Here is a 20,158-nt window from a genome sequence, read left to right as displayed (position 1 = left end):
ATTCACAGCAGTCCTTATTCACCATCAAGATAGGAAAGAAACGGTTCCCAAATCTGAAAAAGTCTCTTGGGCATCCCAGCAATTTCATATCTGATTTTCTCCATGTGCAGCAGACTGCTAAACTCGAGAACTATTCGGGAACTTTCAGGGAACTATTCACAGTGGCGGCGGGTGAGCTGGAAACAGGGGTAGCGGAAACATTACCTTTAAATCTATCATTACTTTCAGCCTGTTCCCCTTTATCCTCCTTGATTAACAATAAAACAAATAATTCACAGAATAATTGACACCAATTGTAAATAGAGTAAATGATTATGTTTGCGAAATAGCGTAGATTGTCTGTAGTTTGTGTGCTTGCGAAAGCGACAACGTGAGATTGTATAGGCTAATTAACAAGGACGGCATTTATCGATTTAAATTACTTTCAATGCTCAAAATAACAAGGATGGCAATTTGAATAATTAAGTGGCAAATAATCCCAAAGCTTTCTCTTAAATATTTCAAATTATAGCGTTCTTGTGTTAAAAAAAATCAAATTACAAAACGGAGCTAAATTTAGTTAAATCGATTTAAATTACTGAGAATAAGCTTTCAGGTTAGGTTGAGTGCAATGATCAATAACGTTTAGAACACAGACCTCACAAAAGCTGTGATGTGTCATGAGCATTTAAGGTAATTTACATGGATAAATGCCATCCTTGTTAATTGAACAATTTCACATTGTAGCTTTCGCAAGTACACAAACTACAGACAATCTGCGCTGTTTCGCGAGCATCATTTATTCTATTTACAACTGGTGTCAATTATTTTGTGAATTATTTGTTTTATTGTTAATCAAGGAGGATAAAGGGGAACAGGTTGAAAGTAATGATAGATTTAAAGCTAATGTTTCCGCTACCCCTGTTTCCAGCTCACCCGCCGCCATTGACTATTCAGGAACGTTTTCTGGGTTTTTTCGATGTTCTGAGGGGGCGAGATGCACAGTCGTTGTTCAAGGTTGTCGACTTCTTGTTCAAATGAATGCCCGTGTACCCTCAGTAATTAGCTTAAACCTGGCACGTCCCGTTCACTCTAAGACTATAATTTATCAATTTCAATCAGTGTAACAATCTGTTTTTAAATTCTAGCAATTTAGCTTTAAATAACGCAGCAATTTACCACTTTTTAGGTATATTTTTATTGGCAACTAGTTTTGGTGTCATCTTCAAATTCATTTTTATAGTATATGGTCATGTGAAGGACAGAACACAACTATGCACTATGTAGTTCTGTGGTCGACCACCCCTTGAAAATGTAACAACTGCTTTCACAGCACAACATTGCCAACTATATCCCAAAAAGACACCAATCAGAATGCTAGCAAGCTTTTGACAGTGCTTATTGTGCTGTTGTTGTATTTTGTGTCTTTTAGGTAGTTAGCTCACCAGTTGTAGACCAAAACTCCTTACTGCTGCTTTAAATGTGTCTGGGTTATACATGCCTACATATGCCCTCACTAACCCCACCACCAACAACACCACCAACACTACCACCAAACTTCACGAAGTGCACCTTCCTTCCTTCCTTCCTCCCCTACTTTTACAACCACCAGCTGCCACTGGTGTGTGCGTGTGTGTGCACTTATAGGGTACCGAGGTGGGTACGTCATCAATGGTTCTTTGCTGGTGTCAGAAGTAAATTCCCTATGGAAAATTACAATGGGCTTTGCACACTATCCATCTTTACTCAAGTTCGGATTCATTTCAGGAGCTGGGAATTTCCTGAATTAACCTGTTCGATGTGAGGATATGTTTGGACTCGTCAAATGTTTCGATATTTTCCGAAAATGTTAAGATTTAAGACTTGTAGTTCGTTTCTTTGTCCACTTTTCAAACGATATATCTAATAGAGCAATGCAGGGGGAATGTCCTGACAAATCAGATCCCGCCATCTCATCTGGGCAATCTAGGATCTTTGGTTTGGCTCTCAACCCGGCTAGGTTTGCTAGTGGAAGACACAGTAGCAAAGATGATGACATTTGGTAGTTAGCTAGCTTACAAACAACTGTAATCGTTATAAAATGGTTCAGTGCTTTGTCCTGGACTGCAGCCACCGTACATACGTGAACGACAAATTTTTCAGGTTTCCAAAATACCCCACGGCATAGTTTTACATCATGGAAACCGTGAAGGTTCTCTGTAAGCACACCATCAGAGAGATGTCTATCAAATGTAGCTTACTGAATGTGCATTTTCACTCAAGTCGAGTGCCCAAATCTACACGTGTAAGCAGAATTCTCTTTTTACTTAAACATCAAGACGTTTCTGACTCTGTAGATATGTCTCAAAGGCTTCGGGCATTTTTCATCATTCAAAATCGTGGGCTAACAATCAGTCCACTTAGCAAGCTCGATGGGTGATGTGATAACCTGACTTTGCTTGCTAGCTAGCTAGCTGGTTAGCTATGCTACCTAATGTTACACTGGCCTACACTCACTGACTGTCAGGGAGCACAGGCTAGGACTCAATCGCAGACCCAAAAGAGCGTGGGTTACCGGGCAGATTAATGAAAACACACGGCAGATCGAAAAACCAGTACACAGGCAGGGTCAAAACCAGAGAGGCAGTCCAAGGGAAAATCCAGAAACGGGAAAGTCAGAACAGGCAGGGTCGGGCGAACAAAACCAAGCGGCAGGCAAAAAACGGATCAAAAAACAGGCAGGTCGAAATCGGCAAACAGCAAAAGACGAAAACCGGCGGGGACGAAACAGTGGGGAAACTACTGCTACGAACTAGCAACGACTACACAACAAACAGGGTATATAAAGGGACAGTCTGATGAGGGGATGAGATGCAGGTGTGCAGGTAATCAGGCAGAGACAGGGCGGAGAGCAGGGCAGGGCTGAAACACAAGGGAAAAACAAAAGCACATGGAAAAAAAAAAAGAAAAAAAAAAAAAAAACAAAACACAAGGGCTAGGGGGCGGGAGCACTGACGCTGACACCCTCTAGGTCTTACCCCTCATGCTCACCCTGACCAAACCGGTGATATGGTCCTCAAAACAACTGATTTCCTCCTGTGGTGGAAAATTGGTTATAAGCATTGCCACTTTCATCCCACCAGAGAAAAGCAGAGCCTGACGTGGTATGATTAAGCATGTCATTTGGTGGAGTCAATTAGGCATTGTTAATATGTTAAGTTGATTGTTTGCTCTGTTCTGTTACTTATAAGCACTGCTATTGCCCGCGGGTTATGTTTGTTCATAAAAACACATATACAGGGTTACGTTAGGTAAGAAAAAGATGGAGTTGATATCAGTAAGGATGACCCTGGTAAATTGGCCAGATGCCGAAGTTTAAAAAAAATTGTAACAGGTGCGGCTTGGAAATAATGGGGAAATTCAGGTTGTTTTTGGGGTTAAAATAAAGAGATATGAAGAGCGGTTTGGAGAATAATGGGGAACTTCAGGCTGCTTTTAAAAATAAAATAAATGAAGATATGCAGAAAGCGTAAATATAATGGTGTATTGGAAAAGCATGCTAGAAAACAGGAGAAGAAGGCGTGACACCACAGGAGGGGTCTGAATCTAAGTTCCAAAATAGGAGGAGCTAAGGTAAAGGCATAAAAGAAAGATGTATTTTGGGGTTTTTCAGACTGCTTTTGGGATATGACTGATGACTTTACTGCTCCGTGGACCAGCTCGGTTTACTGTATGTGATTTGCGACATATACAATAAACCTATTGCATCAAGCTTTGAAGATTATTTTCTGTACTTATTTACTGCGATTATTTTATAATATTGTTTAATTCAGAATTGTTACAGCACAGGTGTGGAGGGAGCCACCAGTCCATTTGGCCCAGACTGGAAGGGGTTTTTCCAACCACATTTAATTGGCGTCACGAACAGGATAGGCGCCGTTTTCCAGTCTGCTAGTTTGTTGCATCTGAGAGCCACCCGGGCCGAGGCAGCAAGCCTCTGGGTATGGGGATAGGAATGAGTGAATGGATGCTGAATGTGGTGATAGTCTGTTGGTTTGTTGTTTTATTGCATTTGCTGGAGGTTTGATTTATATATTGTTGATGCATTACAGACAATAAAGTAGGGGATTAGAAGGGTAAAGGAGTGCGTTGATACAATTTCTGGAGATCACTAAAAATACTCAGAGGAGTTGACGTTCTATGTGAACATTAGAGATTTGTTGGGAATTGTCTTGAGGCACTCTGAAGGATGTTTTGGTGTGAAGTCCTGCAGATCCCTCTTTGTCGAAGAAGTGTATCAGGGAGAGGTCTGAATGGGCAGGCAGTGTGTGTGAAGTCCTGTGGATACTGCTCCTTCTGTATTGATGATAGCCTGTGGATCACACTCTCACCTGTGTTAAGGAAGTGAATCAGGGAGAGGTCTGTACGGGCAGGCGAAGAGAGGCATAAGCCCTGGGGATACCGCTTTTCCTGTGTTCCTGTGTGGAGCAAATGTAACAGGAAAAGGTCTATATGGGCAGGTGGTTATGCAGTGACTGGAAGTATAACAGGAGGAGGTCTAAACGGGCAGGCAGTTGTGCGGTGGGTAAGGGACATCTAGGGACAACTAAGAGTTTGCTAAGGGGCCTATGGGACGGCAACTAAAGTCGCTAAGGGGCCTACAGAATGGCGACACTGGCCAGAATTGTGAAGTGTGAATGTGCCGGCAATGTTGTGAATGAAAGGTTATGTGTTGAACCAGCTAGTTGATTGGGGTTTTGAAGGAGTGAATTGGAGAAGGTCGCTGGCAACTATTTACTGCGAAGATACAGAAATAACAGTGCATGCAGAGGAGTATTTTGAAACAGAAAATATCTTACTAACAAGAGTGAGGATTGGATTTAATTTGAATGTGGAAATTGAGTTGAGAGCTCACCGCAGAGGAAAGAAGTGGAGGTGGTGTAAAGTTGGAAAAGTTGTAGAGATAATTAAACTTAGCGTGAGAGATGATGTAATTTAGAAAACACATGGGAAGAAAGCAGAAAAGGAATTGTATTTGATAGATTTGGGGTGTCCGAGAGATTTTTCGTTTGAAACGGACAGAATTCCCCGATCCCCATATGAGCCATAAGTGTTCAGTGTCAGTAGAAGGAGAGATGTGTACGTTTTGCCAATCACGGAATAAGCAAAATCGAGTTTATTTAACTCCAGACGGACCCCTTTTGATTGATTGGAGAAAATTTAATGAGGGGTTGCAGGGTTGGTACTGGGAAGATGATGATAGATGTCCCTCGGGGAGTGGCCAGAGTGTTCAGCTTGAATAGAAATTAAACAGCAAATACAGAGGGGTGCAGATATTTTTAGTTCTTTGGGGTGTTTCATTCATAGTGTTATGGATAGCAATTATCAGATGACCATAGATGGGGGTATAGAAACCCAGGGGATTAGAACACACTTTTGGTTAGAGCGCATGTGTATAGATTCAGAAGGGGTTGAACAGTATCAAGATACGCATCTGATTAATTTAAAACTTTGGCAAATTACTAAGTGGGTTAATTTAGAGCATGTTAAGGAAGATTTTCCAGATATACAGTGGGAACAGTTGTTGCAGAGGCTGAGGACAGTAAGAACATTGACCATAGTGTTAGTGCAATTGTGTGCTGCAAGTGACGATCCGGAAGCGACAGCAACAATACCCTTAGAATCCTTAATAGGAATACCAGACAGGTTTACTGTACAAGGGAGGGATAGACTGTTATTTAACCTGCATTACGGTTGTCCCTAGGAGAGTTAGGTGGGAAATGGGCAAGTGGGCTGACATTAAAAAGATGTGTACGGAAAGGAGGAGGAAAAGTTAACATTCAAACCAAATTCAAGTAGGAAGTATAAAACAGGAGTTACAGGAGACAAAATGATTATGTTGATTAGCACACAAGAATTAGATGAGGAGTCAGAAATTCCCAGGTCACTGGGCTGTAGTGCTACAGGGATACATGGGGGCACAGGCAGGAAAAATGAAAACGAGTAGGAGCACAGTAGGGATAGGAGTAACTACCCCTGTGGAATTGATTACTAAGCGTCACCCAGATTATGAAAAACAGATTCAAAAGTGCATTGAAAAGTGGAATAAAAGAACCAAATATGGCCAACAGTGGCCAAAAGAAGGTACATTTGATGTTGCCTGCTACAAGGAGGTGGAGGCTGCTATTAGATATCACAAAGCTAAAGATGTAAGTAATAAAAGCGAAGGTAAAAGGGCATAGGAAAGAGAGGTGTTGGGCTAGTTTAAACAGGAAGGAGAACAATACAGAGCGACAATTACGATAAGGGGCATATTAAATGGTGAAGATAAGGAGCAAGGAAAAACAGAAGCAGAAAAAAGCCAGGTTAGACACAAAAGTCCCTTTCAGATATGCACTGAAATCCAGAACTTATCTAGCCATTACCCGGAGGAGCTGTATGTGAGAACGCAAATGTCCGAATCAGTTGGACTAGACATGAGACGGACTTCACTCTGCAGCTCCCCTAGTATAAAGTCTGTCTAATGTCGGATTGAGTCCATGTGTAAATAGAGCAGCTCATGTTCCGGAGAATCCACGGCGAGGGAGTGGGCGTGTTGATGATGTTTCTATCATGCGACTAGCACGAAACCGGAGGAATACAAACATGCTTTCCACTCTTTCATTGACATTGTGGATACATCCAAATACATGTTATTTTGAGTCCAATGATCATTACAAAGATAGTTAGCTGTAGCTATAATGCCAAAACTTGTCTCTTACGATGATTAATAACGTTGGTTAGTAGCTAGCTAAGCTGTAGCTAAGTAATAGTGATAGGTATAGTGAGATAGGTGAATTGGTCACCTAACGTTACATAACGAACAACAAAAACTTACCTTCCTGTTATAATAAATGTATAATTAATAATAAATTATGTGTACTGGTAGCACCATTTGGATGGCTATGTGTGATATTTTTTTATAGGCTACTCAAAAGTACAATAGCTATGTTCGCCTTCTCCTCCTCCGTGCCACATTATGTGGCCATACCACCGAAAGGTAAGACATTGAAAAGAAAAGACCTGAAAATAAGCCCAAAGCTCATGTATATGCAGTGGTGAAATACGTAACATGTCCATTGCAGGAAGCAGAGCATACAGTGGAGGGGATAGAGAAGAAGCCATGTTCTGTGAGGGAACAAAGGGGGCCCCGCCACAATGGATGGGAAGAAAGCTGCATGGACAATTGTGGATAGGAGACGAGGAGGCTTGTGCCAGAAAAGAAAAGGAGGACCAACGGAAAACATTAGACAGGCTGGAAAAAGAACTCAGTGAGTTTGAACGACAGACCCTCAAGGAGATGGAGGCAAAAGTATTAAGAAAAGGGAAAAGAGAAGGGCATGAAGAACTGGAATTAGAAGGACCGGAATTGGAAGAAGAAGGAGAAGACCCTGTGACAGAGGCGGCAGTACGCATAATGCCCCTAGTCCAAAAAGGGAGGCAGACACGATATGTTCCATGGTCATTTATGGACATGGTGGGGCTATCAGGACGACTGCCAGAACTCACAGAGGGGGCTGGAAAGTGGATAACTGCCCTGGAGGAGAATACAGGAGGAATCAGACTGGCCCTGAGCAACATCAAAGATCTACTGATGCATGTAACCAGTGAGTGATGAGGTTTTCAGAATAGCAAAATTGGACCCAGTGACAGTGGGACATTTAACGGACCATGTTTGATTTGACGGACACAGGACCCAAATATGGGACGCACTTCAGCGGCAGTTCCCAGGTAGAATGGATCCCTCAAAACTGGAAGGAGAAGAATTAAAAGAGGGCGAAAGCTTACAGAAGTTTCTGCACACATTCCAATGCAGGTGGAGGGAGGAAACAGGAAGCTCCTGGAATGCAAATGCTACTACAGAAAATTTGTTTAAAATGATGATAAAGAAAAGCATGCTGCAACCAGTACAGAAGCTCCTGGAAGGGGTAGTAGGACTGGTGAAATTCGAGTGGCCAGTGTTCTCAGAGCATGTGGTGCATCATGTGGTACAGTACCGAAAAGAAAAGAAAGAAGCAGAGGAGCAAGAAAAGCAGCTGACCAGCAAACTAGCACAAATTCAGCTGGGGGAGCTGTCCAAGGCTAAAAAGGACAGAGAAAAAGACAAAGGGAAGACACAAGCGCCAGTGGTGTTAGCTGAAATGCCCATACTAAATCCAGCTGCTGTGACCCCAGTGGGCGTAGCAGCATCCCAGCCACAGGCACCGATTCCAGCTGAATCAGTTCTAGTGACTCCAGCAGCCACAACAACAACACAAACTCCACCTGTAAATGTGTACATCAGTCAGGGGGTGGTTACCAACCCCCCACAAATACAGGAAGACGAAGAGGAGGACCTGGATGAAGGGGTGGGATGCCTCAGCGAGGAAGAGGGCGACCTCTGGGCTACCCAAATCAAGGATCACATCTGATGGGTGGCCAACCCAGAGGAAATTTAAGTTGGGGATGCAATCAGCCTGGGCATCACAGAAGGGATTGTCAAATCAACCCAAGGTTAGCGCCACCGCCCTCCAACGAGTGGCCAGGAGCGCCTCCGCCCAACCCTTGGATCGGGCCAGCAGCAAATTGGCAATAAGGATACATATGAAAGCCAGCGGACATATAATATGAATTCATGAGACGGTGGCGCATTTTGTCGGGTTTTATTTATAGTTTGTTTTGTTGGTTTGGGTAGGATGGAGGAGCCGGTTCGACAGCCTATTGCAGGTTGGCTGGCCTCCCCCGTTTTATTTTATTCTTTTGCGCACTGTACTCGGGAACTCAACTTTTCTCTGCTCCATATATATATAAAGATAACATATTTGGTTTTCTTATACAGGGGGAAGAAATGTTGCCAGTTGTTTCAACACAACCGCAAGATGAGCCCACCATACCAGTGGTTATTAATCAACATGAGCATTAATTTATGGTGGATACAGGTGCAACATGCATCACAAAAACAGGCTCTGGCCTCCCCCTCTCCAAGTCATGTGTTAAAACCACTTTTCTTGGAAACCACAGATAATTCCACTCACACAGCCTATCCCAATGCGAATTGCAGGAAAAACTATAGTTGCACCATTGCTTTATTCAGCTCAGACCCCAGTTAATTTGCTAGGAAGAGACATACTGTGCCCACTGAAAGCCAATATCCTCTGTACACACGAGGCATTTATGTGGATATTCCAAAAGATCCCCAGGACAAAATCATGCCCATGCTATATCAACAAAATGAAGTAGTGAAATCTGTCAGGAGGTAAGTTGACAGTTGCCGCCATGTTGAGTCTCTCAACCGGGGATATTGATTGGGTACCGTGGGTGCGTGTTTGAGCCAGGGTTATTGAATGATTGCCTCTGCTGAACTGGCGGAGCTCGCGGCTGTTCTGAATTGTCATTATTACTGGGAGTTCAGGTATAAAAAGGTGACGGGAGTTGGATGGCTCGGGAGAGGAAGACTGCACAGTGGGTTTCATTGGTTATTTCCTTTTGTTGTTTCTTTTCGGTTGATTTCGGTTTCGGTTTAGTTTTGCGTTTGTTTTGCGTTGTTTTCCTTTTGTTTGCGGTTAGTTGTGTTAAGTTACTTTTTTCTCTGGTTTTTTTTTGTGGGATAAATTTGGGGGAGAGATCCCGGGAGGGGAGCTCTTTTTAGCAGCTGTGGGTGTGCGGAGTGAGTGTCGGCGGAGCGCTGCAGACCCGGACCGCTTCCCGGCAAGGCAACAGGAGCCGGCTGGGAAAGGAGAGGGGAAGTGAGGCTGGCAGGAGACAAATCGGGGCAGTGCCCCTGCGCAGTAAGGGACGTGACTGGCAGTGTGGCTGTTGTTTGTGCATGCCCTTTAAGTCTGCCCAAGGGCTCCGTCCTTTTTTTTTCCCTTTGAGTTTTGTTTTTTATTATGGAACGCAAGAGAGGCCCAGCATAGAGGCGCGGGCCGAGTTGCGTCCCACCCTTTTTCTTGCCTGCGTGTGTGCTCGCGTGTGCGTGAGGGGACCTCCTTCTCCTTGGTGTGTGGTATCCCCACCTTGGGCGACCAAGAGGGGTCTCGCTTCCATCACGAGTGCCGGTGCGGGAGACGTATCAGAGGTCACCAAGTGGTGTGTGTATGTGTGTGCACGGGGGGGAATATATTTCTTTTCTGTGTGTCTGGGTTTGTGGTGTGTGGGCGGGGGAGTCTCGCTCCTGGCGGCCGGGCTCTCAGGATGAGAGGACGAGATGAGGGAAGGGCCACCGTAGTGAAGGTGGGGGTGAGGAAGGATAGGAGAGGAGGTCTACAGAGCGTGAGCCATTCACCTATGAATTGTCGTTTTTAAAAGGGAAAAAAAAAAGTTTTGTACCTGTACTCCGGTGTCCTGGTTGTCTGTGGCGGGCGGATCAATTGGGGGAACCTGTGCTGGGGTAGCGGGGGCCAACTTTGACAGCTCCTCACACAATCCAAAGTATATTGGCTATCAATGCTGCAGCAACAATGGAACATGTGGAAACCAGCTTTTCAAAGATACTTTTCATAAAAAACCCCATCGGAAAAAAAATCCTATCGGAGTATGGGAATGCTTAATGTTTATAACCAACTTTGGTACGTGGTATCATAGTTATGAGAAGGTTCAGTGTCTTTTACAACAGTGTTAATGCTTTCACTTTGATAGACGCCATGCCGTTGTATTAATGTTAAGAGACGGCCTGCTGGCGCAATGTGCTGGCTCGGCCAGCGGAATAGTGAACCGCATTTTGAGCAAGGAAAGATACATGACTTTTATTAATGGGTTGTAATATAAATGCCTGATAGATGCATTGATTTTGAGTTTCACATGTATATTTTGAACAAGTTAAAACGGGATAATGTAATTTCAATTCATGTTAATATGAAGCATATTAAAATGACGTCTTATATGGTTAAAAAGAGATATGCTATAGTAAGAAAGGAGAAACACTTTTATTAGTGATGTTAAAACCTTTATTATTGTTTTGATTTATGCAATCCATCTTGTATTGAAGATACATGGTTAAAAATAATTCTATTGCTTATTTTACAACACTAATGGTTGTTGTGATGTAAATCATTCATATCACTGTAATCTAGGTGCATCCTTAGTTACTGGTTGCACTGATTGTAAGATGTTCTAAATGAAAGAAAAGAAGTTAATGAGAGCTCATGTTAGAAACAGAAAAGAGAACAGAACTCTTGTTTCTTCTGCACTTTGTGTAGATTGGTTTTTTTGAATTACCAGAAAGGAATCTGGATTTGAGATGGCGAGCCCAGCCCAGTGAGACTGCAGACGATTGTGAAAGTGGTGTGGCCAGCCGCGAGATCTGTCCCAGAAGAAACCTGATCTGCTTGACTTGTTCATTGAAACACCAGATAAGAGCTTCCATACTGTTCTTCCACACAGACAGATATATTAACAGTAGTACATCCAGTCCACACACAGGAAGGGGACTGAATTTTTTTTATTGAAATCAGGAGCTCTCTTCGAACATACATATACATAAAAAGAAAAGAGACTGAATTTCACTAATTTACATGTTTATTTGTTTTTTTTTTTGAAGAGCTCTCCCTGTTTATTTCATTTTTTGTACAAAGTTGAATGCTGTATATGTTCATTGTGTCAACTTTTCAACTCATTCCCACTTCTTGTAAGCATACCTCTCTCCTGAGCCTAGGTAGATGTTTAGTGCTTTATTTTACTGGTCCAGGACTACAAGCGCTACACCACAATAGATGGCCTGTTGCAGGCAGGTGTACTGGTAAAAACCAGAAGTCCGTGCAACACTCCAATTTTTCCAATAAAGAAGCCACATTCAGATAACTACAAATTAGTGCATGATTTGAGAGCAGTAAATTCTATTGTAGAAGCAGAGGTACCAATTGTTCCAGACCCACACACATTGCTTTCTAGCATTCCACCTAACATGCTATGGTATACAGTGGTTGATTTATGTTTTGCTTTTTTCAGTGTACCACTGCACCCAGACTCGCAGTACCTTTTCGCATTTACAATTCAAGGTCAGCAATACACATACACCAGATTGCCACAGAGATGTTGTGAAAGTCCATCGGTATATAACAGGGTGCTAGCTCAGGATTTGCAACATTTAAAAATAACCAGCACTTTGATTCAGTATGTAGATGACTTGCTAATTTGAAGCTCCACAGAGGAACAGTGTGAAGCAGATTCCATTGCTGTACTAACAGCCTTTGCTACGGGGGGTCATAAAGTTAGAAGGGAAAAACTACAATTTTGCCAACAAACAGTGACAAAAGATGTATTGCCCCATCACAGGTTGAAGCTATTATTAACGCCCCTAAACCACAGAGAGTAGGACAGATGCTTTCTTTACTGGGAATGGCAGGGTATAGTAGACCATGGATTTGTTACCATATGGTTGTTACATCACCCCTATGGGCACTAATTAAAGCAGCAGGACAGGGTAATAGTACAGCAGAAGTGCAATGGACAGGTGAGGCAGAAGATGCTTTTCAAGTTTTAAAGAATCAGATGCAAGCAGCCCCAGCATTAGGTAATCCAGATTACAGTAAACCATTTCACCTGTATGTTGCAGAGCATTCAGGCTTTGCTAGTGCACTTTTGATGCAGAAAACATCCACAGGCAAATAACCGTTGGCTCACTATATTAATAAACTGGACCTTGTGGAGCAAGGCCTGCCACCATGCTACCAGGGCCTAGCTGCAGATGTGTTTGCTTACCAGAAGGCCTCTACATTAACAATGGGGCACCCAGTGAGGAGCAGAACTCGTAACCAAAAGGTTGCCGGTTCGATCCCTGCTGCGACGATGCTGCTGTACCCTTGGGCAAGGTACTTAACCCACAAGTGCCTCAGTAAATATCCAGCTGTATAAATGGATAACAGTGTAAAAGAACTGTAATCTATGTAAGTCGCTTTTGATAAAAACGTCTGCCAAAATGAATAAATGTAAATGTAATTCTGTCAGCCCCAGAAATTAACATTCAGAGATGTACAACTGTTAATCCCGCAACCAGAATGGTTCTACCCACAGATGGTGCCCGCCATGAATGTGCTCAGAGAACAGAGGCTTTTCTTAAAGCACGTGACGATTTTCATAATCAACCCATTGACGCTGAATTAACGTTGTTTGTGGATGGTTCCTGCCTTAAGGGAGAGAAAGGGAATCATGCTGGGTATGGCATAGCGCGGCTGAATGCAGATGGTATTACCTTTACTGAAGTTCAGGCAGCAAGGGTCGCACAGCCATGCTCTGCCCAACTAGCAGAGATTAATGCTTTAACAGCAGCGTGTCATTTAGCAGCCAAAAAGTGTGTTAACATTTACACTGATTCTGCTTATGCATATGGTGTTTGTCATGTTTATGGTACTATATGGAAGCAAAGAGGGTTTCGCAGGGCAGACGGCACACCTGTTATGTATGGAGAGGCTATTTCAGAACTACTAGAGGCTATGAAGTTACCTACTGCTGTTGCCATTATTAAATGCTCAGCACACCAAGACAAGACAAATACCTTGGTAGCTAAAGGAAAAAATCTAGCAGATGAATTAGCACGTAAAGCAGCAATAGGGAATGGTGGCATAGGATGGAGTCTTATGCCTGTGAAGCAGGCATAGCAGAAGAACCTGGTCCCGCAGGGGATCTAGCCTCTCTTATTCAGTCCCAAGAAGCAGCTAGTGTATATGAAATTAGTGTATGGATAAAAAGGGGGGCAAGGAAGACTCAGGATGGGCCCCACGCAGGGCTATGGAGAGGGCCAGCGGGTCAATTTGTTGCACCCACGTCACTGCCTCATACCTTAATTCAGGATGCACATGGTCACGACCATTGCGCAAGGGGGGAAGTTATAAAGTGCATTCAAAATGCCTGGTGGTCACTATATCTGACAAGCATGGTAGATCGTGCACTACATGGGTGTGACGTGTGTGCAACATACAACATCAGGAAAGCTTTTTCAGTGTCAATAGGGCACATTCCACCACCAGATGGACCATTTAGACATATTATGATAGATTATGTGGATATGATTGAGCAGGTCCAAGGCAAAAGATACATGCTGGTAGTTGTAGATAGGTTTAGCTGGTGGGTAGAAGCAGTACCCACAAGTAGCCCAGATGCTAAATCAGTAGCAAAGTTTTTGTGTAAAGAAGTGTTTCCCAGGTTTGGATACCAGATAAGGTCAGTGTAAAGGAATGGACGAGAGGGCGCCACTGAGGGCTCCTGGGTCAGGCCAAAAACTCAGAGTGCGAGTGAAAAAGATGGACAAAAAGTAATTTTTATTTTTGGCTTAATGTTAAAACTCATCAATAGGAGTCCACATTCAAAGTTCAAATAACACAAAAATAGTTTTAAGTAGAAAAAGAAAGAAAAAAAAAGGCAAACAAAAAATAGCAATCTCTGAACGCAAATAAACTACAAAACAAAGTACAAAATCTGCTAGGTCTCTTTTGAAAACGCAGAGAACAATATTACAGCAGCAGTACTCACAGTCCAACATCCAACACTAGACTCCCCCCATGAGACTAGACAGACAGACATATCCCAGGTGACCAGCACCATTCACATAAAGGGGGGGGAACATAAAACAATCAATCAACACAAACAACAACATGACAAATCCTGATGCAGCATCATAACACCCTACAACATTTAAACAGCAGATTTTAGCAAAAGTACAATTCAACCAAATGACACATGAGGATTAAAACGGAGGCGGCTTGATCAGGGCCGTCTCTGTCACCCCTCATGGCCACAAGCAAAGTAAACTGGGCCAATCGTGGCCGGAACGAAATAAACACTACGCTGTTTCCCCACGGCACTCCTTTGCCACCGGAGAGACACTTGCCAACACCGAGGAGCAGCATTCAACACGGTATGACTATGCTACGTTGTTCCTTTTTTTAATGCACTCAAGTTTGCGCGCCTACTTAAGCACAATAAAGATGTTTTAAAGCATAATCACAAGCTTGTCTAGCGTTTTCATTCACCATTATAAAACGTCGATTTCGTGGGCGACAACATTAAGTCCGTCAATAGCGGCATCGCGTTGACTTAAGCTTGATGGCTCTTATCGGCATCTGTCAGCGTGTGTGTGTTTGCGAGTGTCGCGGAGTTCACACAAAGGCAACTCGTGCCCAAGGAAGGCATTGGACATGTGCGGTCTCTCCATGACCGTCACAGTCAGTTATGATAATGGGCCGCATTTTGGAGCCGAGTTAATAAAAATTGTGACTAGAATTTTGGGGGTCAGGCGAAGATTTGGGTGTGTATACCCTCCACAGTCACAGGGAAAGGTGGAGAGGGTGAATGGCACCTTTAAAGCAAAAATAGCTAAAATATGCGCAAATGGCAGAATTAATTGGGTAGAGCATGAGAATGCAGACTAACAGGAGTACGCACCTGACTCCTCATAAAATGTTGACGGGCAAGCCTATGCCAGTACGATATCTGAGAGGCCCATATAATGGGCCCTCGCTTGAGCAACTGGAAAGAGAACTGTTGAGCTATGTGCAACATCTGACTGCAATACACAAAGCTATCTACACGTAAAAGGTGCCACAGAAGGAAGAACAAGTGACATTCCAGAAGACCTTTGTGAGATACGTCCAGGGCACTGGGTGTACATTAAAGTGTTCAAGAGAAGGTGGAACGACCCCGGGCATGAGGGACCTTACAAGGAGGTGCTGACAACGCCCACAGCACTTAAAGTTGAAGATAAAACTGTGTGGTTCCATTTAAATCACTGTCGCAGAGTTCCAGAGCTAGGATGAACTTTGAGAGACATAAGAGAAATTCAGGATGAAAAAGGGAAAGGGATGATGAAAGGGATGATAACGAAAAGGGGGGAACCCAGAGTTGGAGAGGATGAGGCAGCAGAGGAAACAGCAGGAGAGAGTGGCAGCTATGGAGAAGAAGGAGCAGGAACGCCTCAATAAAATCATTTTTAAATCAATATTTTGTGTCAAATTATTGATTTCTTTAGTAAGTAGCTGTGTAATAAGTGGATAATGTACAGCTTCGCTTTGGGGTCCTGCATCACCCCGTCGGGGTTTATTTTGCAATAATGGCCAGCTCGCTGTACATTATATATTATCTAATCATTATCTTGTAAACTAGATTGCTGTGCTTTGACGAGAAAAGACGTGACATAACCCTAGTCGTACCTCTCTCTGCTCTGCCAGATGGGCGTGCCGTTAGGCCCTTTCCTTACGGTGCACAGCTACTTCTTTGCTATTAGACTGGGTCGGATGGTCTGTACACACAATCTTACAAGAGGAAAAGTCAAACACAGAGGGAGTGGCCTCAGACTTCAGCTTGTTGGTCCAGTGAACCACCAGTACGCCTGACTCTCATCCACATTGTCCTTGTTTACGAAGTGCTACAAACCCTAGCATCACGGCTAACTGGGGGATTCTTTCGTTTCAGTGCAGCTAGCCAATGATATAGAACCGCTTGCCGCTTAAGAGGCAAAGTATGAAAGTGGACAATCTTTCTTTGGTTTTTGACTCTATAAATTTCATTGCTGCATCCAGGGGCAATACAAAAGTGACCCCCCTTGCATCACTTTTTAGTTAGGCTTTTCTTATTTTCCATTGACTCAGTGATTGTCAGTGCTGTCACTAGTTAGCTAATGTGAACTAATGTAGAATGTCCAAGACTCCAACCAACCTCATGACGTCGCATTCTACGCCAAAACAAGATGGCGCTACACTTGTTTCAAAAATGTAACTTAGATTACTTATTATTTTTAATCCAGTTTCACTGAGAGTGTTAAACCTATAAGGATTTTTAAAGTGGGAATCCATCTTGTAAATTATGCTAACTACAGCTAGTGTTTCATGTCCACTTTAAGGTGATTAAGACTGCGTGTGCCGACTGCTGCCAAACTCGACAGGAATAAACAGTGTACAGAAGGACCATACCCCACCACGTCAGCCCCACCCATCACCTCAGCCGCTGAACAGATGTTGAGCAAGCGGACACTAAGTAAGGTGCAAGCTCAACACTTGTTGATGTTAAGTAAGCAACAGACATATAACTGGCCTACAAATGTGTTTTACTCATGGTTACATTATTCTGCAAGACAAGTGACTAACAATACGTGCATAGCATGCTATCTAAAAGCTGCACTTAAACCACCCCAAGTGAGACTGCACCCGTTTACGCAGATGAAGTGTACAGAGGGCAACATATGCAATTTACGTATGCTGTATTACATGGCAGGAAATTACATGGCTTATGTCATGGATAAGAACTCTCTAGGAAAACACAGAAGAATTCATGTGAATTGGAGTGGAGTTCCTAGTGAACCTGCTGAACACAGAATTATGACAATGAGCTCTGTGAACTGGCTAACTTCATTATTCCCCTGGCAGCAGGTAAAAAGAAATGCTGAGTGGGTTATCTATACATGGTACAACCAGCAAAGATTTATTAACTACACTGTGCAGGCACTGGATGGGGTAAGGGAACAGTTGCATGCTACTTCCCTTATGACTCTTCAAAAGAGGTTTGTTCTTGACACCATGCTAGCTGAGAAGCAAGGGGTGTGTGAGAGCATAGGGGAGCACTGTTGCACAGTTATTCCTGTGCACCCCGGAGAAGGGGGTAACATAACCACACTAGAGGGTTTAGAGAGAATGAAAGATGAACGTGAAAAACACACAGGGGAACTTACAGGGTTGGTCATTTTGGGACTGGTTGAATTTGTCTTTGTAGAAAGCGACTTTAGTTAAAGTGGGGTTAATTATCGGACTGGTACAACTACTACTGTTGTTTGCCGCATGCTGCCTGATCCAGCTGATTTAGTCCATGATAACGAAAATGGTTACCACCGTGTCCAGTTTTCCATGAATCTCGTCGTCCCTACTGCTCCCCCAATGATGGTCCCCCAATGAGGATCTATACGTAGACGTGTGTGAGGTGGTGTACGAGAATGAACCTGAGTGGCCTGGTCTTCTTCGAGTGCCCCCACCTCGCAGCAGTTACCATGAAGAAAGGGAGAATCCAAATTACTGTTCACCGTAAGTGTTTGTAACCTCTCCACAGTGATGGCCCCCTATGGTGTGTAAAGCACCTGAGCTTAAGATATTTACGCATTCACACTGTCGTTACATTTATATTGATTACTTACTCACATGAAAAAAGAAGAGGATGCACACTTACAGGGGTCTAGTGCTCCCTAACTAATGGCAGCTAGTTAATTACTAACACATACTTATCTCCAGCACCACTGCCAAAAAAGATTTATGGCCAGCATGGCAGAGTGAAGTGCCAATAACCTCTCCTCTGTTCACTGGTCCAACGCCACACTTGGAAAAATTAAAGGACTTTTGTTTTATCTCATGTGTGTTGCTGAATTAAATTTGATACTAACACACTGGATTTGTATTAATATGCACCTGAACAAGCACCTATGCACTGAAGCAGCGTTTATATATATACATATATGAACACGTTTGTTTGCACACTGAATAGGTATTCTTACACACTGGATTAAATAGATACCTATAACTGTTTATATTTATGATATTAAAATGTTGCCCGTGGCTGGCACTTATTTTAATTGGAATAAGGTGGATACTGATGTTTTATATAGAGTACCGAGGTGGCTATGTCACACTGGTGTTGGAAGTGAAATTCCCCATTCATTTTAGTCATAGACATTTTTTAAAACGCACTTTTAAAGTACTTCTAGTGATTTATGGCTTACCATCGATTTTCGGATTATATATTGTGATCCTATCTTTCGACTTATATTGTTTATTTTAATTGTTTCGAGCTAAATTATACGTAATTTAATTTTTTTACCTTAAATGCTAGTACAGCCACGGGCTAAAAACTACACGTCCCATGAAACCACAGAGCTTTCTCATCCCTGTTCTCCGGCCTTGCTAACTAGAGTGTGCCTAATCATTGCTATCAGCTATCACTGTAGCGGCTAACTTGCAGGCTCATCTTTAGCAGTCATCGCTATCAGCAATAGCAAGCTCATCGTTATTAGCAATGGTGTCGCTTAGCCATATTCTCCTCTTCTTTAAGGATGAGACCCGACATTTTCAGCGGGGTGAAAACCATTATAAATCAGGGCATGTGGAGGAATTCAGTTGTTTAAAGGGCCATAACACTAGTTTGGTCAGAGCAAGCATGAGGGATAAGACCTACAGGGTGTCAGTGAGTGTAGGCCAGTGTAACGTTAGGTAGCATAGCGAACCAGCTAGCTAGCTAGCAAAGTCAGGTTACCACATCATCACCCATCGAGCTTCCTAAGTGGACTGATTGTTAGCCCACGATTTTGAATGATGAAAAATGCCCGAAGCCTTTGAGACATATCTACAGAGTCAGAAACACCTTGATGTTTAAGCAAAAAGATAATTCTGCTTACACGTGTAGATTTGGGCACTCGACTTGAGTGAAAATTTGATAGTCTCTCTGATGGTGTGCTTACAGAGATAACCTTCACAGTTTCCATAATGTAAAACTATGCCATGGGGCATTTTGGAAATCTGAAAAATCTGCAGTCGTTCACATGTGTACGGTGGCTACGGTTTGGGACAAAGCACTGGTCGCACAGGTTTTAGCATACGCGCTAAACAGCTAATCACACCAGTGTGATCGTACGTGCGAAAGGGTTAATGGAGTAATGTTTTGTTTTATTTTAGGCCTATTTATTTTATTTTAGTATGTTGCTGTTCATGATGCCGACTATGTCAGACAAGTTCACTTCAATGCATTTTTAATAAATTATAAGATTGCATGTGATTTAACTGTTTGATAAATGGCAGTCTGCTGTAGTGCAATATGGGTCAAATCTCGCTAATGACATCGTAGCCTATCATAACATGTGTGACATTCTTCATAATCGATAACCAACCTTAAGTTGGTTGAAAACCTATGGTGTAGTCTATGTATGACTTTATATTGGGTTAACTGAAAGTGTGAACTGATGGAACATATCCTAATCCCCTCGAGGGCTTCAGACCATGTGTCTCCAGAGACCTCTACTCCTAAACATAGTAACATAGTTATGTATAAATACCGAAAGAAATGAGATGGGGGTAGTCCAAATTTTAATCTAAGATGGGTAAATGAAGCAAATGTTTTGTCAATGTACAGGTCTCCTATGTGTGACAGGATAGGTTACCTTGCTCTCAATAGGGTTCAGATAATTGGAGGTGTGATGGTTTCTGCCCAGGCGATTACA

The sequence above is a fragment of the Megalops cyprinoides genome, chromosome 8 (assembly GCF_013368585.1).
Source record: "Megalops cyprinoides isolate fMegCyp1 chromosome 8, fMegCyp1.pri, whole genome shotgun sequence".
NCBI classification, from domain to species: Eukaryota; Metazoa; Chordata; class Actinopteri; order Elopiformes; family Megalopidae; genus Megalops; species Megalops cyprinoides.
Note: the sequence above shows the minus strand (reverse complement) of the source record.